Below are 26,812 nucleotides of genomic sequence, written 5' to 3' on the forward strand. Positions count from 1 at the left end.
TCAGGATGGGGCTTGTCTTGAGACCTCCAGTGCTGAGAGAGGAGACCTTTGTCCTGCTCTTTCCACCTGCCCATGTGTCTGACCCTCATATGTCTGTCTTTCATCTCTTTGTGTTTGATAAGATGTCTGTCCCCAGCCCTGACAGACTGCATTGTCCTCTCCTGTCTATATCTGTGGCCCCCATGTGACTGCCCTGCCCCAATGTTCTTTCTCTGTGGCCAGGCCACCATGTGGCTGGCCTCCACCCCCGTTTGTGCCTCCTTCTGCTCTCACTTGTCTGTCCCTGGCACCCATGTCTCCTTAAACCGAATGCTGGCCCCTCCCTCCACAGGCACTTGGCCTCCTTCCTGCCTCCCTTCCTACCTACCTCCCTTCCTACCTACCTCCCTTCCACACATCTGCAGGCAAATTCACATTATGTAAGGAATGGTCCAATTACATAAAGTGAGAACTGTCTATATCAAAAGAGAAATAGCGTGTCTAGACCTTCAGATTTGACATAGATATCCATCTATATTGTATAAGTTGAAAGTAGTTGTGATAGACATCATAGAATGTCAGTCAGCCTTTCTTTAGTCCTTTTCTTGGCTTAAATAAGAAACAAAACAAAGTTCTTTATGAGCTACTCCCCATATGAAGAAATTTAATCCTTTTCACTGTAGCACTGATAGTTCAAGTGAATGTGTCTTTTGGTAAGTCACTGATTTATGAACACGTTGGGTTTTAAAAATTCATCAGTTTGTAACTTAAAATTCATTTCCTCATAGAAACATTTTTTTTCCAGTATAGTTAAGCTCCCTGTCAAGCCACCAAGTCTATCATCTTATACTACTTTGCTACCAATAAAGAGCACTTAGCATAGTGCCTGGCACATGGTAGCACTATGTAAATGCTCATTCCCTTACCTCTTCCCTTAATAACTTTATATTTAGGGAGCAATTACTTCTGCTTCTTCTGGGGTGAGAAAGGGAGAAATTTTCCATTTACCATAGTTTTTGCAAAAAGAACCACTTTTTCTTCTCTCTCACCCCCAATTAGAGAAGACTGTATGATATATATAAGGTATGAGATTTTAGGGCCAGCAGAGCTGTAATTCTGAGGATGCCTAAGAGAGCAGTGCATTGGCATGAGGAGAAGAAGGTCAGTGGGCTTCTGGAGGGAAGTTAGTTCTGCCGTTGGAGGCATCTGTACCTCATTAGGACTTCATTGAAGAGGTTGAGGGAGTAGTGGAGTGAGCAGCAGTGACCATTTAAAGTCATGGGCCTTTGTTATAATAACAGAGATTTCAGTAGGGCTTTAGTTAAATTTGTTCATACATCTTTTTTCATAGAGTTTATTACACTTCTCAGCACTGCTTTCTTCTCACAGAACTGTGCCTATTGGAATGTTGCTTTCACAATTTCTTCTCTTGTTGTCAATAGGGTTTCCCACTTTCTAATGTTTTTCCTCCATTGTTTGTTTCTAATTTGTGATGGCCACATACTCTTTTTGTTTTTCATTCTCTGAGGAATGATTCCTAGCTGCAAATGCCATACTGCTTTCCCCCTTTATATTAAATAGGATTGAAAAGAATCTACTCTTTTTACTTGTTAGTAAAATGCTAATATTTTGTTTTCTGCCTTAAGCCTGTTTTTTTCCCCTTCTGTGTTTCTACTCAACACTTTCTAGATCATTTTGAGAAGAAATCAATCATGCTGTATGGTTTAGTACAAGAAAAGTGTTCTTGGATGCATATCCACAGTGAGCATCATTTGTCTTGGTGTCTGTGGAGCTCTGGATCACTCACACAATGCTTTCTGCTTTACTGAAACCTGCCAAGTATCATGAAAAACTCTGATAGGCACCCAGAATCTCTTTATACACAGGAGTGGATTCATTAATTAATGTAATTATTGAAGGTGCCTAAGTGGGATATATAAAATGCTGTGCCACTGAGTGAAAATGGATTCTATATCCAACTGAATTTCTATTGTCCCATTCTTCCTGTTGCCATTTGACTTGATCAATGTATGTAGCTATCAGTAGTGTTATATAAACAGACCACATAGGTCAGAATCTCAGAATTAGGAGAACAATGTTTGGAATTGATTCAGTACCTTGAAAAAAGAGTCTGACCCTTTCCAGGACACTTATATCCTCAACTCTTTCTCTTGATCTAATCTAAATCCATATCTATACCTTATGAAATAGGACCTACAGAATTATGTGCGGCCCCTTGCATGCATGTTAGTCTGCAGGACTCATACTACTACTACTACTAAACTAGCATTTATCTATGTGCCAGGCACTGTAATGAGTACTTTACAAATAATATCTCATTTGAACCTCATGTCAACCCTGGGAAGTAGGTACTGTTATTATCCCCATTTTGCTTTTGAGGAAACTGAGGTAGATAGAGGTGATCACAGAAGATCACAGGATCACAGAGTTTGTAAGCACCTAAGGCTATATTTGAGCTTAGTTCGTCATGGCTCAACACTCTATCCTTCATACCAGGTAACTGCCAGTGAGGTAGCAGTGGGCTGTTTTGATATCCTTTTGGTAATTCTTTGTTATCTAGCAGCCAACAAACATGGTATGCATGTTCCACTATCAGGATTGTTGCTTTCAGCCCCACCGTAAGATGTTGAATCGTGGTAGATTGAATGCCCAAAATCATTTACTTCTTTGTCCTCAGATCCACAGCTTTGTAATCATTACAGCTTTGAATTATAATGATTATTGTACCCTGAGTTTACTTAGTGCCTTATGAGAATGTTAGAGGGCATCACAAATTACTGTGGATTTTGTTGTTAAAAATTGTTAAATCATGCATGAAACATACCAAACTGTTTATGGCATAACATGTAGTCTTATTTTGCTTAACAGATCCCGATAAGAGAAGCTGTTTTTACCACAGTCTCTATAGCCAAAGCATGGGTGTGGATTTATGGTGGCTGAGGAGGAGTAGGTAGTGCTGCTATATTGGGATGAGTGTCTAATGGGTAAGCCAAGCAAGGCTTTTGGGCCAGGCTGAATGAAGGAAAGGCTATATATCTAGGACTGGTATAACCTGCCCATTTGATAAGGGGATAGGCTTGCCTAGGTCCAATGACACTATCCCTTGTTGAGGAAGAAATTAAGAAAAGTGCTGGGGTATGACCCTGGGCAAGTCACTTAACTCCAACTGCCTCACCAAAAAGCCAAAAAAAAGGGGGGGGGCTGGGGGTGGTGTTTGGAGCTGAGATGGAGGGAGGGTGTTGTGGACTGTATTGAGAAAAGCAATGTCCTGGATGTGGATCTAGGGGGCGCCTCATTAAATGGAGGGAGTATCCCACCCTGATGTGAAATGGAGAAGGAATTTCACAACCTGTCATTCCTATGCCTCCTGTATTATTTTATCATCTGGTAATGACATTTTTGGCAAATGTCATTTAGACTCATTATCTTTAGTTGCTATATTTATTAATGTTAATAAAATGAAGGTTGACATGGATAATATATTTTTTTAAATTTTGTGAATTATTTTTGGAAAGAATAGCTAAGAGCAACCAACAATTGACATTATAGCTATAGATACATAAAATAGAAACTATTATAGTCTTCCTTATCTAATATAAACTGAGCCTCATTTAATTTTTTTCTGATTACTAAATTTTAGCTCATTATTTAATTTATTTAAAATGAATAATCATAACTAAATATCACTATTATAACAACCATCAAGTAGCCTTATATCTAGAAATATTTAGTTATTTATTCCTTATAACTCTGTGCTGGGGGAACTATAAGGAATAAATAAATAAGTGTGTTTCTTGTTCTTTGCAAGCTTGCCCTAATGGGCAAGTTTTGATGGTAGAATGTGTAAATTGAATGTATGGAAATGGAATTAAAATGCTAGTTTTTATGAAGTTCAGAGCAGTTTAACTATGGATATGCTTTGACTCCTTTAAACCATGTCCTAGCAATAAATTCTGTCTTGTTAAGAAAAAGGATCTTGTTTCATCATCTCTATAACTTTTCTCTTATACTTGAAATGGAGATTGAGCCTGTGATCATTCAGCTTTTATAGTATCATTTATGAACTCTGTATAAAGTATCTGTCTTTAACAAATAAGTTTTGAATAGCTTTTGCTTCAATTAAATATTTCAGTTTTGAATCTTTGTTAGAATAATTTTCATATAGCACTTTGAGGTTAAGGAGAATTTTATGATAACCTTGTTTGAAATGACATTTTGAATTAAGAGATTTTTGAAATTACTTTTGTAGTATTTTTTAAATTTCAAAATTTTTCATTAATATTTTATAGAATCACTAGCATGTCACCAAATTATCCTTCCAAACCAGTAACAGTAGATAAAAAGTGAAAATTCATGTAATTTTCAAAACCATCAACTTATTACGTTTTGACCATTAACTAGCATTTATAATTTTATGTAGTAGCTAGGTGGATAGAGTAGTAGGCCTGGAGTCAGGAAGACTAATCTTCATGAGTTCAAATCTGTCCTCAAACACTTACTAGCTGTATGACCCTCATATCTGGATATTGCATCAGGTTCATATCTCCCAAATTTTAAATCCACCCTAGAAATAGAAGGTAGAATAGTAAATCTTTCTTTAAAACTGTCTTTATCACATTGCTCCCCTGCTAAAAATTTAAAGTGATTCCCTTGGTTTCTACTTCTACAAGTGAAGCAAGTCACTTAACCCTGTTTGCCTCAGTTTCCCCATCTGTAAAATGAGCTGGAGAAAGAAATGGCAAACTACTCCAGTATCTTTGCCAAGAAGACCCCATAGAGTTGGAGAAGGCTGAAAAACAACTGAAGAAAAGAAAAGAAACTGCCTCCATTGATCATAGCTTGCAGTTCCTCTATGTTTTAGGAAATGCTTTTCATGAGTTGCTGTATCAGAAAAATTCATAACCCTGCAACCAACCTGTTGATGAGCCTATCTCAGTTTTGTTAAGCAGGTTGGCTCTGATCATAGGCATTTGCTCATGCCCTGAGGCCATACTCAGAGTATTTCTAGCTTGGTAGGTCTAAGAAGAGCTTCTAGTCCACAGGCAGAGCATTTCAACTTCATAGCATTATTTGAAGAAATTTGGGGGAGAACTCAGGTGAGTCTCTGCCTTTATTCTGCCATCTTGGCTCTTCCCTGACCTTCATAGCATTATGATGCAGTAGAGTGGTATTTCATTGGAGAGTTTATGTTAACTTTACGAAGAACAGTTTGTTTGGAATGAGAGTCTACAGAATATTATTGCAATTTTAAAATAGGAAATGTGACCTGCCCTTATTAAAGAAAATCAATAATACTTTTACTTATTGCCTTTTGCATGATCTCAACATAAAATTTAAATTAAAAAAGATAAAATAGCTTATAAAAACTGTAAGACTAATCTTCCAAATGAATTTTTGCATATTTCTATCTAGGACTTTTAATAAAAGGATGCCTTAATTTTCTTCAGATTTTCCTCCAGCAGTTTAGAATGTGTGCAGTGGAAACCAAGGGAATCACTTTAAATTTTTAGCAGGGAGAGCAATGTGATTAAAGACAGTTTTAAAGAAAGATTTACTATTCTGGCTTCTATTTCTAGGGTGGATTAAATTTGGGAGATATGAAAGTAATTACCTGATGCAGTGTCCAGATATGAGATGAAGGTCTGTGGATTGTTTGAATTTTGGTTGGGACCTATATTTAGAAAAGGCTTTCAGTACTATAATGCTGTTAGATTGTCTTAACCCCCTTGAGAATAAGAGAAGATTATCTACATGGTATTGAGTATAGTGACTGTTTATCTGTTGTTACTGGTTTCTGCCCCTTTCTTTGGGCCATGCCTCCTTTTTCCCCCTACGCTTGCTGTCCATTTCTGCTTTTTTAAGTGATCATCCATTCTATAATCCAGTGCAAGGGAGCTTTCCAAGTTATGGGGTACAACCTTCTCTGGGATTGGGAGTAGGGAGATTGCAAAACAATGGCCAAAATTATTGGATGTTTTTGAGTTACAATTGTCAGTTACAATTTTTTCAGTGAAAACAAAGTTCAAATTAAACTTTGTAAGTGAGATGAATGTGGCAAATTTGCCGTGATGGTGTAAGTAGCCCAGCAGTTATTACGTATTAATCAGTAGGCTTTCATTACGCACTTATTACATGCCAGGTGCTAACTTGAGCACTAGGAATTTTTAAAAAAAAGGCAAATAGAGATACTACCCTCAAGGAACTTAATTATTTTTACACAAAGTGCATTCAAGTGAGGTCAAATTTAAGTTAGTGTATGTCAGATCTCAGTATAAGAATCCGTCTTCTATTAGGTTCACGGTACAAGGAAACTGTGTCATCAAATTGCATACTCTATTTGAGCATTAAGTGTATAAATGCAAAATTGAATGATTCTTTTATGGAAGGTAAAAGTAACATAATATCTATAATACTTCTCAGTGTCATTCATTTCGGTAAGTATGATATAATAAGCTGGTTTCCCTCCCAAAAAACTGTAACTTTTTAAAAAAATCAAAATAACTTATATTTCCAGATAATCTTTTGAAAAATTTTCACTAATAATAGATGGTGCTTATATAGCATTTTAAGGTTTGTAAAGGGTTTCACATGTTATCCATTTGTTCCTCATAATAATTCTGTGAGGTAGGTGCTATTTTTATACCCAATTTACAAATGAGGAGACTGGGGCAAACAGACATTAAATGATTTGCCCAGGATCACACAATGAGTGAGGAAATTTGATCTTAATACATACTGTTTCCAGATTCAGCTTTCCATCTACTTTATTACCTTACTGCCACTACTAAGTTTAAAACTTTTATTGTCTGCATTCCTTATAAAGTAAAGTGATATTTTTCATGATAGAGAAAGCCATTTCTGATTTGATAGAGGAAAATCCGCTGGAGCAGTTAAAACTTGCACAAGTAAAGATAACACAGTTTAAATACTGGGAATACAGAAACACAAACTAAAAAGTCCCAATATTAAAAGTACAATTTGTTATATTTGCATTGGGATTCACAGGTATTGTTGACAGAGAGAAAAGTCCACTGCAGGTGCTTTGTATGAGTTTTAGCTGCAAAAAACAGGAAACCTAAAAAATTGAAATACATTTGTGTTTATTTTAATTTTTTGAGGCTATCTTGCCTGGGTTACAGGAGTATTAGTTACTGATAGTCCTGATCTCATTGCTGATCAGAAGTACAGAAGCCCCTCCTTAAGCAGCCTGGTAGTCTTCCAGGTCCAGAGGCTCACTAAATTAATCCGTTTTAGAGCTCCTATAGCGCAGGACTCTCAAAATCAAAGTATCCGCTAATCCCCTAGTAGTGAGAATTACAGATGTGTGCCACTCTACTAGCCCTACATTTTTTTATGCTGAATTTAATGAACATACAAAAGGACATTTCCATATGCAAAATAAAATAGAAATGAAAAAGAGAATTACATATGAGAATATTAAAATTGATTATGTGGAGCTTGTTTTTTTAAAATATAAAAGCGATTCTGTATTGAACTTTAAAGCGGTCCTGCTAGTCTGTATTGGCTTCTGAACTTCAAATCCCTTCTGTGTATTTTTCAAAATTCTTCAATGACCATTTTTTTCCTTTCCTTTTCTTGTAACTGTTGGTGGCTCTCTTCTCCCACCAGTACCTAGCCCTCTAGATTAAAAAGCAACAGCAGCAACAAAAAACCCAACATTGTGAGCATAATCAAACAAAACAGATGCAACCCGTTTGCTACAGTGTATAAATCACTTTGCAAACCTTAAAGTGCTGGGTTTTTATTATTTTCATTATCATTATTTTCTGTCCTAATGTGTATATTCTGTACTGTTAGTCCATCACCACTCTGCCACATGGCGAGTAGTGTGGGTCCTCTTTCGTCCTCTGGAGTTTTTGGTGATTGCATGATCAGAGTTCTTAGGGGATGCAGTGGGTAGAGCCCACTTGAATTCAAATCTACCTCAGACACCAACTAGCAGTGTGTGACCTTGAGCCAGTTACCTAACAGCTCTGTTTGGTTCCTCAGCTGTAAAATTGGGATAATAGTCCAGGGTTGTTGTGAAGACCAAATTCAGATATTTGTAGAACACTTAGGGCACAGCGTCATATTTGTATAGTGCTTGTCTCAGGAGATGCTTATTCATCTCCCTTTATCTTTACATGTTGTTGTGTAAAGTGTTCTTCTAGCTCTGCTCACTTTATTCTGTGTCAGTTCTTTTTTTCTGAAACCTTCATTTTCATTATTTCTTATACCACTATAGTATCCCATCACACTAATGGGTCAGATTTTGCCCAGTTAATGGGGATACCCCCATTTCCCATTTTTGTTGTTCATTTGTTTTACAGTTGTGTCCAACTCCTTGTGCCCCCATTTGGGGTTTTCTTGCCAAAGATACCAGCTTATTTTTACAGATGAGACAGACGGGATTAAGCTGACTAATCCTGGGTCACACAGCTATTATGTGTATGAGGCAAATTTGAACTCAGGAAAAATGAGTCTTCCCTGCTCCAGGGCCAGTGCTGTCTACTGCGCCACGTATTTCCCCATTTTACATTACAGTTTATGTCACAGTTTTACTCACTGCTAAAAAATATTTTTGTATATATGGGTCTCTTTCCTTTTCCAGTGATCTCTTTGAGGTATCCCAGTAGTGGTATTACTAATTCAGAGGATATATAGAGTTTAATGACATTGTGGCTGTGGTTCCAAATTGTATTCCACAACTCCACCAACAGTTCACTCCTGTTTCAGTTCTCCCACAGCCCCTTCTTAGCAATTGTCATTTTCCTTTTTTGTCATCTTTGCCATTGTTGTAAGTATAAGGCAGAGTTCTCGTTTGCCTATCTCTATTAGTGATTTTGAGCATCTTTTCATATGGCTGTTAATTGCTTGGATTTTTTCCTTCGTGAACTGCTTAATCATATTTTTGTTGTTCAGTCCTGTCTGCCTCTTCATGACCCCATTTTGGGGTTTTCTTGGCAAAAATACTGGAGTGATGAGGAAACTGAGGCAAACAGGGTTAAGTGACTTGCTCAGTTTCCCCACAGCTAGTAAGTATCTGAGGCTGGATTTGAACTCATGAAGATGAATCTTCCTGACTCTAAGCCCTATGCTGTATCCACTGTACCACCTTGCTATCCTAGCTTGTCCATATACTTTGACCATTTACCAGTTGAAGAATGATATTTATTTTTAACCTTAAAAAGAATTTGGTAGGATCCCTTTCCCTATTTGTGTAGTATTAGAATGAATTGTTCTTTGAATATTTAATAACTTTCACTTGTAAATCATTATGCTTCTGAGGTTCTTCCCCCCCCCCCCTTGAGAATTCATTTAGGGCTTGTTTATTCTTACTCTGAGACTGGCTTATTTAAATTCTTTGTTCTGCCTAGAGAGCAATTTATACAACAACAATATTGTAAAGACAAACAACTTTGAAAGATTTAGGATCTCTGATCTACATAATAACTAAACACAATTCCGGAGGATTCATGATGAAACATGCTATCTACCTCTTGTTAGAGAGGTGATAGAGTGTAGATTGAGGTTTTTTTTAAAAAACATAACCAATGTGGGAATTTGCTTTGCTTGAATGTACGTTTGTAGAGGGTTTTGTTTTTCTTGCTTTCTCAATATATATTGTGCGTGGGGGAGGATATAGGAGGGAGGGAACTTGAAACTGAAAATAAAAGTGATTTTAAAAATAAATTCTACTCTATTAACCTAGGCATTTCATATTTTTGTACATATTCCTTTATTTGAATTCGTCAGTTTTGTTGGAATATAGTTGGCCCGTATTGTTTCTAGCAGACTTTATTTCTTAATTTGTTCTAGTGTCCCCCCTCTTTTTTTTATATTGATAATTTGATTTGCCTTTTTTCTTTTTTAGTTGAAATATTAATTAGATTATGAATTTTATTTTTCCCTCTAAAACAGCTTCTGATTTCATGTATCAATTTAATAATTTTTAAAATTTGCTAATATCTCCTAGCTAGGGTTTTTTAATTTCTTGACTGTCCTGGTTTTGTTGTTGCTGTCATTGCATGCCCAGTTTATTGTTCTGTTCTTTTGTGGACTGGAATGTTGATAGATAGAAATTTTGCACTCAGGACTGCTTTGAAAAAGTTTTGTTGGGGCAACTAGGTAATGTAGTGGGTAGAGCATAGGCCCTGGAGTCATGAGGAACTGAGTTCAAATCCAACCTCAGAGACTTACTAGCTATGTGACTCCGGGCAAGTCACTTAACCTGATTGCCTCCCTTGTCATTTTCTTTTCATGAGGTTTTTTCTTTCTTTCTTTCTTTCTTTCTTTCTTTCTTTCTTTCTTTCTTTCTTTCTTTCTTTCTTTCTTTCTTTCTTTCTTTCTTTTAATAATCTATTCTTTGACACAGATTAAATTATTTAGTCTACAGGTTTTTTCAGTTATTTGGAGACCCTCTCTGAATATTTTTTGTTGCATTTTGGTCCATAAAAGGTATTTTTTGGTACTTCTGTTTTTCCCTACTTGTTTGTGGCATCTTTGTTACCTAGCACATACTTAATTTCTGTTTAAAGATACTGTGAATATCTGAGAAGTATATATATATAATCTTATTCAATAATCATCAGAGACCTAACTTTTTAAAAATTTTATTCCTGTCCTTCTTTGTTTTATCTTTTGGTTAGACTTGTCTAGTTTGGGGATTCATTGAGATCCCCCACTATTTGTAGTTTTTGTACTTATCTTTTAAAATTCAGTTTTATTTTTATTTCCTTGTCTGAGATATGGCTGCTATATCTGCTTTTCAAAAAAGTTTACCTGAAACATAATTGATTTTGTTCCAGTAATTATTTTAAATCTGTACAAATTTATGTGTTTCAGCTGTTTGTTGTAAATAGTATATTGTTAGATTCTGCTTCCTAATCCATTTTGCTACCTTCCTCCATTTTTTGGGTGCATTCATCCCATCACTGGTCAAAGCAATGTTTGCTAATTGTGTCTTTAGACTGTAAGCTCCTGTAGAGCAGGGAGAGTCTCTTGCTTTTCTTCCCATCTGCAGTGCTTAGCACAGAGCCTGGCACATAGTTGCTACTTAATGAATGTTGATTGACTTGACTTGTTACATTTCCTTTTATTCTATTGTTTTATACTTTTCTGTCTCTTCTCTGGCACCTGCACCTCTTCTTATCGAAGGGAGGATGTTGATATAGGGAATGTGTTCAACCCTAGTAATCAGTATTTGAAGCAATCTGCTTTCATTCACCTAGTCCTCTTCCCTTGCCTAGTCCCATTAGAGGTTCTTACTTGTAATTTCTTTCATTTTCTTTCTGTCTTCCTGTGCTGTCCTCTGAAGATAGGTTTTGTTTTGCTTCTGACTAATCCCTCTCTGAATACTTCCTTCCTCTTAATCCCCATTTCCATCTCGCTGCCTCTTCCTGATAGTTTAATGTATTTCTGTATTAACATGTGTGTCTTTTCCTTTCTATTGGCCACCATCCCCCTATTCCAGCTGATGCTTACTTTGTCCTAGGTGCTGGCCAGAAACTCTGAGGAGTGTCCCTTCCAGATTGACATATTTGTGATGGTAAATTAGGCCTTCCTTTGTGTTAACTGTGACGTAGCTCTTAGTCACTGAATGGATGTGGCCTCAGACAAAATGAGACCTGGGAAAGATCTTAATTTAAAAAGGCCAACCAGGGTCACTCATTGTATCACCAGTCATCTTGACTTTTGCCCTGCCACTGGACACCAGATGACTCTGGAGGTAGAGTAAGGCTGATGACTTTGTGCATCTCTACCTCACTTAAATCCAATTCACTTGCAAGTCAAGACAACTCCTGTGATGTCATCTGCCCTCTTATAGAATGAAGGAGTAAGAACCACCACCACAGCCACTCTCCTAATCCCCCCTCCTTGGTCCTATTTTGATGAAAGTGAGGCTTGTATGTAGCCGCCACCCCTTCCTTAATGTTTATATAGACTTCTCTTCCCTAGTTCAGAGTAAGGAGATAGTAAGTTTCAGCTTCTTCCTCTCTTATTTGTTTGTCTTTGGATTTCTTGATCATTTTTAGGTCTAGGGCTCTTTCTTTCTTTTAAAAAAAATTCTTCCTGGAGTAGTTGTGAGAGCTGGGCTTTTTCTCATCCTGTCATTCTAAGCTCTTGAGAAAAGTTTTGAAATGAAAAAGGATTGCTTTCATTTTATAATGTTGCTTACAGAATTGTTATATGTAAAAATACTTGACAGGAAAATGGTGTGTTTTTTTTTAACTACTTATACCTATTGATATACACTGTGAACAAACACAACTCAAAGTACAAATGAAACAGTTCTGTAAACATTAGCTTGAAAAGTTTGTCTTTGTGGCAAGTTGTATACCCTATTTTATGTACAAATAGTTTCTATCATAAAATATGAAGGAGATGCTAGGTTGTACAGCTGATAGAGTGCTGGACCCATAATTAATAAGTCCTGAGTTCAAATCCAGCCTTAGACATATACTTGCTTTGTTACCTGGGAAAGTCACTTAACCTCTATCTGCCTCGATTTTTTCATCTACAAAGTGGAAATAATAATAATAGCATGTGCCTCCCAGCATTGTTGTGATGATAAAATTAAAGAATATTTGTAAAGTGGTTTTCAAACCTGAAAAGCACTGTATAAATACTAAATTTTTCAAGTAGTTACAAAAAACAGTTGACTTTATAAAAATAGTCCATTAAATCAGTTATTTGCAAAATTATGTAATGGAATGGGTACAAGAGCTTACTGTGGTACACAGGGACAAAGGACTCTGAAATAATAAACTTTGCACTTTCATTTAATGATAAGGACAACAAAAATTCATCTCATAACAAATTTCTCTTGAGATTTTCACATTTTGTGATTTCTTTTAAACAAAATCAGTACTCTGAACAAATCACTGCAAAGTCCTTGGATTCATTTTCTGATCCAAAACTATGAAGTGATTGCATTTATGACGAGTTAGAGCTATGAAGAATAATTTGACATAATAGTGTTTTGGATGTATTTCCCAATTTAAATTCCTGCTCTACAATGAAATGGATGAAAACACATTATTAATCACAACTCTCATTTTAAAGATCTATACATTTCAAAATATGAATGAATATAGAACCCATTTATCTTGGATAAATAGATAGGATATATTTGTTCAGACTCCATCTGAGCAAAATGGTTAAAAGATATTTTTGTGATAGTACTTTGAAATAGTCATTTGAACTTGAATTTCTTAATATGTTTTGACTACAGGTGAATAAGTAGCTTTCTTTGTGTAGCAAAGTGATACGGACTTTATTGCTAATGTAACATCTTATTTCCATGAAAGGGAGTTTTCTGACAAAATATTGATCTTGGGTAGTGGTTGAAATAGAATTAAGAGTAATAGTAATCAGTGACACATATTTGATAAATTTTATGTCAAAAAACAAGCCCACTCATCATATAATTATGGCTACATTAATAAGATATTTTAAACATATAAATTATTTTATAAAAAATATTTATCCCATTTTTTATTGTGTGTCTTAGGCTTAGTTTTTTCTTTTTTTTGAAATTCAACTAAATTATTTCTATCAATTCTTTTATGAAAATGTTGGGACTGTGGCAGGGTTTTTTTTTTTTTTAAAGAAGGGAGGACAACTCAATATGAAATTTGGAAACCCCAGCAGTACAGAAAAACATAGAAAACATTGTTAGATGGTATAAATAATTCTGGAGATTTGTGTCAATACCTTTAAAAGAAAGGCTCTTTTTCTCTTTTCAAAAGTAAAAACTAAAATATTTTGTTTTTTACAGCACAAAAATTTTTCCCAGTGTCCTTCCCATTCTCCTTCCCCAAAATCCATAACTATATGACAAACATTAATTTTTAAAGATTAGAAAAAAGCAGACAAAAATCAACAAAACTTATCAATGCATCAAAAAAAGTCTGAAAATATAAATATCATTTCATACCTATGGATGTCCCATCTCTGCAAAGGAGTGAGATTAGTATATCTTCTAATATTTCTTCTTTGGAACTATCCTTATTCAACATAATTTTATAGCTTTCACTTTTGATTGTTTTTTCCATTTGCATGGTTGTAGTCAAGTTGTATATTGTTAGCTGTGGTTACTTCACTCCATTTCACTTTATGTAAGTCTTTTCGTGTTTCTCCATTCACATCTTTTTTTTAAAAATATCATTCTATTCTATTATATATATGTGTGTGTGTATTTATAGCAATATTCTATTGCATTTATGTACCTAATTTTATTTAGTCACTCCTCAATCCATGGGCATCTACTTTGTTTCTAATTTTTTGCTACCAGAAAAAAATCTTGTTATAAATATTTTAGTTTACTTGGGAATTTTCTTGGGGTATATGCATATTATGGAATGTCTGACTTAAAGGGTATTAACATTTTAGTAATTTGATTTGCACAGTTCCAAATTACTCTCCAAAATGGTTGTGTTTATTTGCTATCAATATGCACTTTTGTGCCTATCTTCCTACAGCCCCTCTAATGTTGACTATTTACATCTTTTGTCATCTTTTTGCCAATTTATTAGATATGAGGTTAAACCTCAAGGTTGTTTTGATTTGCATTTTTCTTATTATTAGTGTAGAGATGGGTTTTTTATCCTAAGGTCTATGGACCCAAGAGTCCATAGTCCATGGACGGGAGTCAAAGGATAGATTTCAGGGAGTCTGTGAACCTGGTTGGCAAAACAACAACAACAAAAACACACCAAAAAACATTTGCATCTCAAGATAATTTATTTCCTTTGTAATCATACGTATTTTACTTTATTCCTTTAAACTAAATTTTGTTAGGAGTTCTTAAATGTCACCAGACTGCCAAAGGGGTCTACAGTACACACAAAAAGATACTGTTTGGTTGTTTTTGAGACCATTTCTCCCTATACTGCCCAGGTTAAAAGTCATGGTTTCAAATCAGCAAATTTTCCTGGAAGCTTTAATATGCTCGTTTCTGACCTGAGCCAGTTTGCCCCTCTTTAGGCAACTTGGTGAACACTAGGTTCACCATATTGGTGCCAGATTTAGTACAGACACCTAATCAGATCAGCATGTACTATAACTTAACTTCTGAGGTCAGGAGATCAGCCAGCCTCAACCTCCCCAGTAGCAGGGATTATAGATGTATAAAAGAAGTGAAAAACCCTTGCTTTAGAGTCTTAAAGAAAATGACTGGGAATCTATTGTGTTCTGACTCAGATAAGTAGTATCTTAAGCAGATATATTTGATGATTTGATTGAAAGGGTTATTTTATGGATTGTGAATGTATGCCAAACAACATAGAGAAAAGCTTTTGGCTTTAACACAGTATGAGCTTTGAGCATGATGGTCTAAACTGACCCTCTATGTTGAATAAAAATAGAATAGCATCATGTTTCAGTAATTTTTGTTCATGTATACCGATTCTCTTTTCAATAGAAATGATGTTCCAAGCCCACATTTTCTGGCAGCTAGTAACATTTTAAAAAATATATTATTAGTGATGGAATTTTAACTGAGAAAACAGATGGCAGAAGAAAACTATGTATTTTTGCAGAACAGAAAGCGAGAAATGCATGGCCAAGTCTTCCCTGTCAATCTTTCTCCTAAAATGCTTCCATTTGTCAGCTCCATCTGTTGTAGAATCCATGAAATGTGACAATACTTTCACAATTGTTTAGCAGAGGTAGCATATTGTATTGATTTTGTTGTGGTTGCTGAGATTTAAATTTCAGTGAGATTAACAATTAGTATCTATGTCTCTAAAAAAATACTATGACAAGGTAGGTAGTAGAGGAAACTCTGCATTTTTATTATTTTGCTTATAAATGGTAATGTCATGAGCTGCTAAGGATTTCTTTCTCTTCCATTAGATTTTGTCCTCTATTTAAGGTAGTTTAAAGTCAGGTTAAACAAAAAATGCCTGATAATATGTATTGGGGCTAAACAAATACTGGGCCCTCATTGAACTGTTCATACCTTTGCCCCTGTAATACTATGGCTAGGTCAAAGACAGAACAAAGGGCCTTGTATATACTAAAATAATTCGTAGTCACATTTTTGATAGTAACTATAAACTGAAAACAAAGCAGATGCCTGTTGATTACAGAAAGACTGAAAAAAACTGTGACATATGAAATATGATGAAATGCTTTTATACCAAAAGAAACAATGAATATGACAAAATCAAAAATAATGGGAAAAAATGTAATATAGATCAAAGTAAGCAGAATATGTAGTATAATATACATAAGTACAATAATGCAAATGAAGCAAGTAAAAAGCAACTGGCTTTAATTTTTTAATAATACTATTAATTAAAAAAATAATAATTTTGGGGGCAGCTAGGTGGTGCAGTGGATAGCGCACCAGCCCTGACGTCAGGAGGACCTGAGTTCAAATCCGGCCTCAGACCAAACACTTGACACTTACTAGCTGTGTGACCCTGGGCAAGTCATTTAACCCCTATTGCCTAAAAATTTAAAAAAAAAAGTAACAAAAAAAAATAATAATTTTACTAACCATTCTTGATTCCCAAAATTATTTTGTGAAACATATTTCCCTTTTTCTAGTATAAATGCTGTTGACAGTTTACTATATTTTTATGTCTAATCACCCTTTCAGGCATTTTTGCTTGATTACTTTCCTTTGCTACAATCTGTTCTGTTCAGGGTTTCCAGGGGGCATACCTGGAAACAACTATGCTGTAAAATCACTGAGATGAAAACTTTTTTGAAAGAGTTGTTGATATACAAAGTATCCTCACTAGTATTTTTCAGACATTGCACTTAAAGAAACAGTTTTTTATCATTCATCATATTTCCAATTGTAATCATTATAATTCATTTCATTGATTACAGCCTTTTTAGATTAAAAGTCTAGGATCTAATTTGGAAAGAACATTTATCTACCATTATCTAGAAGAATGTGAAGTATTCATTCATGGACTGGGAAGTGTTATATCAGCTGAGAATAGCCCAAATGAATCAATTACTTCCAATTCTTTTTCAGAACTGTTGTTAATTGTAAAATACTTTCTATATCTTGAGTAACTTCTGTGTCATAGTAAATTAGGCTTTATCCTCTTAAATAGATCTGTGATTTCATCAGTGAATTTCTTCCTTCTCAAGATGCAGATTGCAGCCTATGCCTGCTTGTTCATCCTGTATTATTCTTGCATATTGGCTTGTATCAGCACTCAATGTGCTGGGTCCTTCCTTGCTCCTGACTTCTGGAGGATATCTCTGAAATACAGTGTCCATCAATTGTCTGATGCCGTGATTATCCACTACTTCATTCTATATTTTCTTTGTAATTCCTTGTTTGTGCTGTGTTGTGGCCTAACTCACCCACTCTTCTCTTCCGTATGTGTGTATCTCTCACTGTGATATTTCTCAGTGTGTATATAATTTCTCTCTCTCTTCCTCTCTCATGCGCATGTGTGCATACGTGCGCGCGTGCGCACACACACACACACACACACACACACACACACACACACACACACACACACGCTGCAAATGGAGGGTAAGTCGCATCCAGAATTGAAAACAGCAGGAAAACAGGCTTTTGGATGTTGCATTGTTTCTTTAATTACCTCAAACATCTTCCTAAATACAAAGATTTATTTATTAATACCAATATTTTACTTGTATTCTTGTTTCTACTCTTTGTCTTTGCTAAGGAGAACCTTTGAACCATCCTTCCATTTAGCAACAACTTTCTTCTTTCTTTTCCTTTTTTCATTTGTAGCAAGAATGTCAAGATGTATTTACTTCAGCTCTTCTAAGAATATGGCCATTCCTGTTATCTTTGGGAAAAGGACTTCATGTTTAGAGTATAGAATCAAATTAAAGTTTACAGATGGTCTAAAAATTGTATGATGTGTAACACCCTTCACCCCTTTTCTGCCACTCTGAAATTGTCATTACAGGAGCAGAAGTGGATGGCACAGGACTCAGGGCTATTCTGTATTTTTCTTTGCTTTTGTGTGTTTCTGTACTCAAATAATTTATCACCTCATAGCCATGAGCTGACTGTTAATGAGGCTTTCTGTAGTTAACTAGACTAGAGGTCTTTAATCTTTTTAGTGGCTGTGATATTCTCTAATCTGTTTGATCATGCACACCATTAGCAAAAAAAATCTTCATCATAGAACCTCCAGCATGTGTTTTTTTATAAATTATATATGCTTGTACTACTGTCTATTATAAAACATAGAAAAATAGAAGTTTAAAAAGGAGATGAATGAAATGAGTTTGAGCAAACTGAGAGATAATGGAGGATAGAAGGTCCTGGTGTACTGTGGGTCCATGGGGTCACGAAGAGTCAGATACAACTGAATGAACAACCACAGAAATAAGGAGATAAAGCTGGAATATAATTATTTTATTCTTTTTAAATTAATGCTACCAAAACTGTTTTTGCTCTTACAACAGATACTTCTACTTATAGGGGTTGTCTACTATATATAGACTACTGGAATAGTCTCTCCAGAGGTTAGAGCATATTCTCTAACAGTTCGGTATCCTGAGGACAGGAATTTTTACTGTGGGTATCTGGGTTGTGTGGAAGTCATAATTGCTTTGAGGGCTAATGTCCAACTCAGAAGTGAGGAGGGTATTCTCTTTCAAAGTGTTGGGAGGGGTGGAGTAAGAGAAACTGTGAGAAGACAATTTGAATGAAGGGTAGTTATGTTGGTTGTATTGGAGATAAGTCCCAGAATTGATTATTAGAGGGAAGAAAGGATATGTCCTGTCTTCTCACTCTGATTGGTTGATTATATGTCACACACCTGTTAGGGGGTAACTTTGTACTCCTTACCATTGGAGACCGTTGGACTATTATACAGCTCTCTCCAGTTTCATGTTGATAACGTTAAAATCACTGCTTTTGGCGTTTGTTTGTTGTCATTTCTGAGTCCACCTAACTATTCTGTCCCATATTTTTCCATATTGTCCACAAAGATAATGAGATTTTTTTCAAATGCTTTTCTAAAATCCAGGTATACTTTGTCTATGGCATTGCCTTGACCTAGTTACCAAAAGTTTTCATTTAGAATGATTTATTTTTTAAGAAAGTTATGTTTCAAAGTGTCAAATTTGTAGTTTTACTGATTTTTTAAAAAAAAAGTCATTTATTAATATAGATGCTTTTCTAACAGAAAAAAATTTAAACCAAACCAAGAAAGAGACTGCTGTCTAAAAACATTATGCATCAATTCATACCTATAACCCTCTACTTCTCTGAAGATGGGAGAGTAGTGTCATTCTTTGTTTTCTAGAACCAAAATTGGATATTACCATAGCTTTAGAGCTAGAATGGTTCTCAAAGTTCACATAATCCAGTCTCATCTTTTTATAGATGTGGAAAGGAAAATCCTGAAAGTCTCTTCCCTCAAGGAACTTATTTTTCTTTTACTAGAAGATGAAACTTGATAGGTTACATACAGAGTAATTCCAGTAGAGCCAGTGTTATCAGCTGAATATCAGGAGAGGCCTCATGTAGAAGGTGGTATCTGAACTATATCTTGAAGGAAACTAAGTATTCTAAGAGATGAAGTGGAGAAGATCCTACAATCCGGACATGAGGAACCATCTGCAATGGCATTGTTGTCTGTGGTGTAGGCCAGTTTGACTATAATGTAGAGTTCATGAAAGGGAATAATATAAAACAAGGCTGGAAAGGTAGGTGGGAGTCATTTGTAGAAGCCCTTAAATGTCATGCTGAGGATTTTGAATTTTATCCTAAAAGCTGTTGAAGATTTTGAATAGAAAAATGGAAAGATGATATCTGTGTTTTGGGAATATCAGTTTGACAGATAATGGAAGATGGATTTGATCTTTGATTTCAATTCTGTCTTAATCATTTGTTTTCCTGTTCTCTTTGTTGAAGATTGATATCATTAATGCTAAGTACTTGAGGCAAAATTAGAATTGAATATTCAGCCTTCTATGTCATTCATTATCATTTTCTCATCCATATATAAAGAGGCCATATGTTTTCTTTGATCTTCATATTTTAAATCAACATTGTTTTAGTTTATTTTAAGTAAATTTTATTGATATCTTTTGGATTTTTAAAATTTATTTTATTTTTAATTCATGGAACAAAACAAGCATTTCCGTAACACAGTTATGATAAAAAAGATGATTGCACATGAAACTGCAAATATACCATGTCCAACTTGCTATTCCCTCCAAATACAACAAAGTTATCATGTCTTTTGTTTCCTTCTCTCCTTCCCCTTGCCACCCTAGAGATGACTACTGTTAGACACAAATAGGTATATATATGTAAAATTATTATTTTATTTTTTTACAGTTACATGTAAAGATAGTTTTCAGTATTCACTTTTTCTTTTTCAATTTTCTTTTTTATGAGGCAGAGTTAAGTGACTTGTCCAGGGTCACACAGCTAGTAAGTGTCAGATATCTGAGGCTGGATTTGAACTCCGGTTCTCCTGACTCCAGGGCCTGGTGCTCTATCAGCATACACTTCTATAAGATTTTGAGTTCCAAATTTTTTTCTCCCTCTCCCTCCCCAAGATGATATAGATTATATATGTATCTGATGCAATCTGATATAGATTATATATGTATAATCACATTAAACATATTTCCACATTTCTATTTATCAGTTCTTTCTCTGGATGCAGATAGCATCTTTCTTCATATGCACTTTATTTTTAATTTGTGTGCTTATAATAGTCTAACTTAGTTGCTCAAAGTCATTCTTAAAAGAATATTGCTGTTACTCTATGCAGTGTTCTCTTGGTTCTGCTCATTTCACTCGTCATCATTTTGTGCAAGTCCTTTCCATGCTTTTCTGTGATCTAATTCTCCCAGGGCATCCTCTCTCCTTCTCCCTCCAAAACTCCATTCCTTATAACAAAGAATAAAAAGATGTAGGGTTGAGTTAAATAGTTGTGCAAAACCAACCAACATATTAATAAAAGTCTGGCATTGTATGCAGTGTTCCATACCCCAGAGTCACTCAACACTTCAAAGAAGTAGGGTGGTGGGAAGTACTTTCTCATAGGCCTGCTTTACTCAGTAACTTAAAAATTTTTTTCTTTTAATTTGAGTTTTATTGTTTCTCAATTACATGTAAACAAAAGATTTTAACATTCATTTTTCAAAAGTTTGAGTTCCAGATTCTTTCCCTTCTTCCCTACCTCCACCTTTGGAAGGCAAGCAATTTGATATAGATTACATACAGTCATGCAAAATGTTTCACTGTCAATCACGTTTCTTTCTTTTTTTTTTTTTTAAAGGCAGTTGGGATTAAGTGACTTGCCCAGGGCCACACAACTAGTAAGTGTCAAGTGGTTGGTCTGAGGCTGGATTTGAACTTAGGTCCTCCTGACTTCAGGGCCAGTGCTCTATCCACTGCACCACCTAGCTGCCCCCAATCATGTTGCAAAAGAAAATGCAGACCAAAAAACCCAAGAATAATAAAGTGAAAAATAAAATGTGTTTCTATTTGTATTCAGACACCATCAGTCCTTTTCTGTAGGAGTCGATAGCATTTTCATCATAAGTCCTTTGAAATTGTTTTGGATCATTGTATTGCTGACAATAGCTGTCATTCATGGTTGATTATCGTGCAATATTGCTGTTACTGTGTACAGTATTCTCCTGGTTCTGTTCATTTCATTTTACATCAGTTCAAGAAGTCTTCCCATATTTTTCTGAAAGCATCCTGCTCGTCTTTTCTTATAACATAATAGTATTCCATCACAGTCTTGTTCAGCCATCCCCCAATTGATAGATATCCCTTCAATTTCCAATTCTTTGCTGTCACAAAAAGAACTGCTATAAATATTTTTGTGCATATAGGATCTTTTCCTTTTGCTTTGATGTCCTTGGATTACAGACCTGGTAGTGGTATTGCTGGGTCAAAGGGTATGCCCAGTTTTATAGCCCTTTGGGGATTGTTTGAAATTGCTCTCCAGAATGGCTGTATCCATTCACAATTCTACCAGTAATGCTTTAGTTTCTCTAGTTTTCCACATTCCCTTCAACATTTGTCATTTTCCTGCCCAGTAATTTTTAAAAATAAGTTTTATTGATATCTTGTTTTATTACTAGAATTTCCCCCATGTCTTTTCTCATTATCCCAGAGAACTCTCCCATATCACAAATGACATTTCTTTAAACAAACAAAAAAGAGGAAGAAGAGACTAAAAAATTAGCTAAAAAAAAATCTAAAAATATATTCATCCATTTACTTCCTACTGCTGCAAAGAAGTAGGGTAGGGATGCCTTCCTCTGTTCCTGGGAGCCATGCTTGTTCTTTGTAATTTTGCAACATTCGTTTTGATTGTTTTGTACATTTAACCTTCATATTGTCACCAGTGTCATTTCAAAAGCTTTTTGTTATCTTTACCAGTCATAGAATCACAAAATTTCAAAGTCAGAAGAGACTTCTGGGCCATCTAGTGCAATCCTTACCTAAAAGGAATCGTCACTATAAACACATTTGAGAGGTGGTCATCTAGCCTCTGCTTAAAGAACTTGAAATGGAACCCACTATCTCCCAAGGTCTTCTTACAACCTGTACCCCAACACATTCTCTTCCATCAAGTGACACGGACTATCTGGCTTTTTCACAAACAAGACACTCCATCTCTCAGCTCCATACGTTCTCTCTGACCATCCTCCATACCTGGAATGCTCTCCCTCTTCTGTTCTGGCCTTCACTGACTCCCTCTTAATTCCAGTACTTTTTTCTTTTATTCGTTTCCTATTTATCCTGTGTATAGCTTGCTTTGTATATATTTGTTGACATATTATCTCTCCCATTAGATTGTAAGCTCTTTGATGGCACAGACTGTCTTTTGCCTGCATTTTTAATCTCCACTGTTTAGCACTGTGTCTGGCACATAGTAGACACTTAATAAATGTTAATAGGTTGATCCCAAGGCAACCTCTTCCACTTTTGAACATTTCCACTTATTAGGAAGCCTAAATTTTTCTTTCTGCAGTTTCTACACTTGCTCCTTGTTTTGCTTCCTGGAGGCAAACAGAATAAGTCTAATTCCTTCTCCATGTGACAGACCTTCAGATACTTGAAGATAGCTATCATGTCCCTGCTGAATCTTCTCTTTTTCAAGATAAACACCCCTAATTTCTTAATTGATCCTTTTATATGTCTCAGGGCCCTTTGCCATTCTGGTTGCCCTCTAGATTACAATGTCCTTCCTAAATTCTGGCTCCCAGAATTTAAAATTTGTCACCGACTTCCCCAGTTCCATTAATCAGTTCTGATGTATCATGCTGTGGAGACTAAACCCTGCTTGCCCTACTTTGGAATTTGTTTAGCTTCCCCAGGTCTACATGCTATGCCTCTTCCAAAACAGCCAAAATTCGCCTTGGTTTCATTCGCTGCCATATCACACTCTTGACTCACATGGAGCTTACAATCTACAAAAGACTTCAGATGTTATTCAGAATAACTGCTGTAATCTATTCTTTTTTTTAAAAAAAGTAAGATATGCCCTTCTATAACTACAGTCTATTCACAAAACACATTCAGCCACTTTCTACATGTAATACCTAAGAGATCGAATTTATTACTTGCATTAAGATACCTAGCCAACAAAGTACAGATTAAGTTTTTTTGTTTTGTTTTTTTGAGCATGGCTAATGTGGGACTCTGTAATGGTTTTTATTTTTCTTGCCCTTCTCAGTGTGTTGATGAGAAGGAGATGGGATGAAGAGAATTCAGAACTGACCTTTAAATTTAAAAAAATTTTAAATAAAGAAAATGTTTAGAAGCTATCTAGTCAACATTATTATTTCTAGAACACCTTGAGCTCAGTATTGTCCCCATTTGTTTTCAGTGTTGTCTTGTGTGTTACTGGTCTTTCCCACTGAAATTCTTCTTGTGTCATACCCACTACTTTTTGTGATATCCTGTTTGAGGATACACAGTTTTTTCTTTCACCTCAATTTTCAGTTGTAATCAATGAGTTTCCCCGACATTTTGAAGGAAGTAAAGAAAAGTTGGTATGCCAGATTTTCATAAATCACAACCTAAACTTATATAGTACATTCCAAAATATTTTACTGTGGCTTTAATAACATAATTCCATTGGTAAAAATAGATGAATAAGTTTTGGGGTGTTTCGTGGAGTAAATACTTGTCAGTTTACTCTAATAATTATGGAAAGAATGGGGGAGAAAATGAATTTTTTTCTGGAAGAGGCAGTTAATTTTATTTTCTAAGAAACTAGTTTTTTTAAACTTTTTTTTCAGTTAAAGAACACATTTCTTTATACACATGATTACTATAAACAAGCCATTTATCATATTCTGAATATATTGACTTTTCAAAATCAGAATGATAACATGCACCTGGTAATTTCCAAAACTCACATTTTGTGAGGTTTGGCCAAAGATTTAGCTAATCTTTGAGTCTACACAGAAGAAGAGAAGATTTAAAATCACTATTGCAGTTGATTTCTGGGCAGAAAAGTAATAATATTCCTACCTGAAAAATTAAACCATTATTACTTAAAGGATATGAGCTAATTTTTATTTTTGCGCAGGTGAGTGGATGTAAATAGCCAAGGGAAAAACACCAATCAGTGTCCTTCATATGGCAAAATAATTAGCAAACTCTTGAGGGCATTTTATATTATTTTGTATGCATGGTGAATGGGTTGGTCATAATACAATCTTCATTAATGCAGTTAGTTCCTGTGAGTAAATGAAACTAATGTTTATCTTTGAATTTCACACATTTTATTTAAAACATCAAGGTTCCAAGGCTAAGTAAAAATATTCATGTGCCTATAATTAGGATGAAATTTAAGAGAAGAAAACATAAGGTATAAACAGTCCTAAATCACAATTTCTTTTTTCCCCAGTACTTGATTTTTATATGTATATTTCTCTACATATGGAAAAATCAGCTGTTCTGTTGATTCATTCACTCACACATAGGCATGTCTTTCTGCTTGGCTTCTCCATATCCTCCCCCAGCCCTGAATGTTAAGGAACTTTGAAAAATAAAAGGAAAGGACACTTTCCTTTCAAATTTCATTATAGCCTTTATTATTACTGTTATTGTTGTTATGCCACTCATTTCTCCATAATACTTCTCTCTTCCCCCAATTATACACCTTCTAGCAAAACTAGAAGATGTGTATTTACTGTATTCCAGGAATGTACTAAAATCCCCATTTCTCTAAATTGAACTGAGAAATAAATACATGTCATCTTCAGGTTTTTGAGACTGAGATTGTTCAATTAGTGTTCAGCTGCCTTTTAGTATCATTCTTATTCACAATTTTTTTTGGTTATTGTATTTAATATTTTTCTGGTTCAGCTTCACTCAGCATCCATTTATACAATTCTTCCTACACAGCTCTGAATTCCTCATATGCATCATTTTTTAGGACATACTAATATTTCATTACATCAGTTCAGCCACTTCTTAATTAATGAGCATCCACTTGTTCACTAGTGTTTTGCTACCACAAAAACTGCTGCTATAAATATTTTGTTGCATATGGAGTCATTCCTTCTGTCTTTGACTTCCTTGGTACATATGATCAGCACCATAATCACTGGGCCCAAAGCATAGAAACAGTTTAGTTCCTTTTTTTTCCCCATATCATCCCAAGTTTTCTAGGAAGTTTCCACTAACAGTGTATTAGTGGAACTTTTTCCCCAGAGCCTGTACAGTGCATAACTCAAGAAACTGAAAGAGAAAATTCCAAATCAGTAAAGCCTTTTAAAAGGTATTTGTAAGACAGCTTTTTTTTTTTTGGCTTTGACAGACTATTGAAAAAAAAAAGTTAATTGAGCCATGTCCTATGTTGGCAAGGATTTATTTATTCTTCTGAGCCATAATCTTAATTATTTTGAATGCTCAATTATTCATGGACATAAGTGAATGGGATATTCCTTCCACCAGAGAAGTACAGATTATAATCCATCTAAGTCTACCTATGTTATGTGCTTCTTATACATGTTGATTTTGAATGACGCTCCCCCCCTCCCCCCCAACGTTGATCTATGGTAGAGAGTTATTTTCCGTGGCTGGGAGTCAGGGTATATACTACAACTTCTGAAGAATTATGTGTAATCCCCAGAGGACAGTGAAAAGGCTTATGATTGCCATGAGTAGGCTGTAATAATTTAGAAACAAGAAATTAAGAAGAACCAAAGTAATAGAATAAAAGAACTATGTGAGAGAAAAAAGAAGATGGGCCAGTCATATGGAAGGACATATGATAACAGAGAGCCTATGTTCTTCATTGTTATCCTTGGATATTGGGAGAATGCAAGACCTTCCCCCCTACCCTCCAGCATTTTGAGAGGAAATGGATTAGTGCACATGGATGGGTTACATGCTATTTCATACAAGGACATTTCCCCTATTGAGGTAACAGATTCATTTGATTATACGTAGGGTTGATTAGCCTATATTGCGATAGGCTATCCTACAGTCATTTGTTTGTGTAACATAACTAAGTCAGCTTATTGTAAGCATTTAATAGTTTGTTACTGAAAACAAATATTTAGTCTTCTTCATTTCCTGTAAGTTACCTTTACATTCATGATTTTAAAAATGCTGTACTGTAATTCCAAAAGACTGATGAAGAAAAGTGCTATCCACCTCCAGAGAAGGAATCTGGATGCAGATTAAAGCATACTATTTTTTACTTGTTTTGTGATTTTTGGGAGGAGGGGGTGTCTGTGTTTTCTTTTACAACATGACTAATAAGGAAATATGTTTTACATGATGGCAAATGTATAATCTGTATCTATCTATCTGTCTATCTATATTGTTTGCCTTCTCAATGAGGAGGGA

The 26,812-nt window shown here is 35.2% G+C and overlaps 1 protein-coding gene across 5 annotated transcripts in view; it reads left to right on the top strand.

Annotated features, from left to right (window-relative positions):
* Positions 1 to 26,812, top strand: part of MTA3 (metastasis associated 1 family member 3) — a 202,827-nt gene that overhangs the window by 124,516 nt on the left and 51,499 nt on the right. The gene's annotated exons all lie outside the window — the stretch shown is intronic.

The sequence above is a fragment of the Phascolarctos cinereus genome, unplaced genomic scaffold, assembly GCF_003287225.1.
Source record: "Phascolarctos cinereus isolate Bilbo 61053 unplaced genomic scaffold, phaCin_HiC Scaffold_2;HRSCAF=192, whole genome shotgun sequence".
Lineage (NCBI taxonomy): Eukaryota > Metazoa > Chordata > Mammalia > Diprotodontia > Phascolarctidae > Phascolarctos > Phascolarctos cinereus.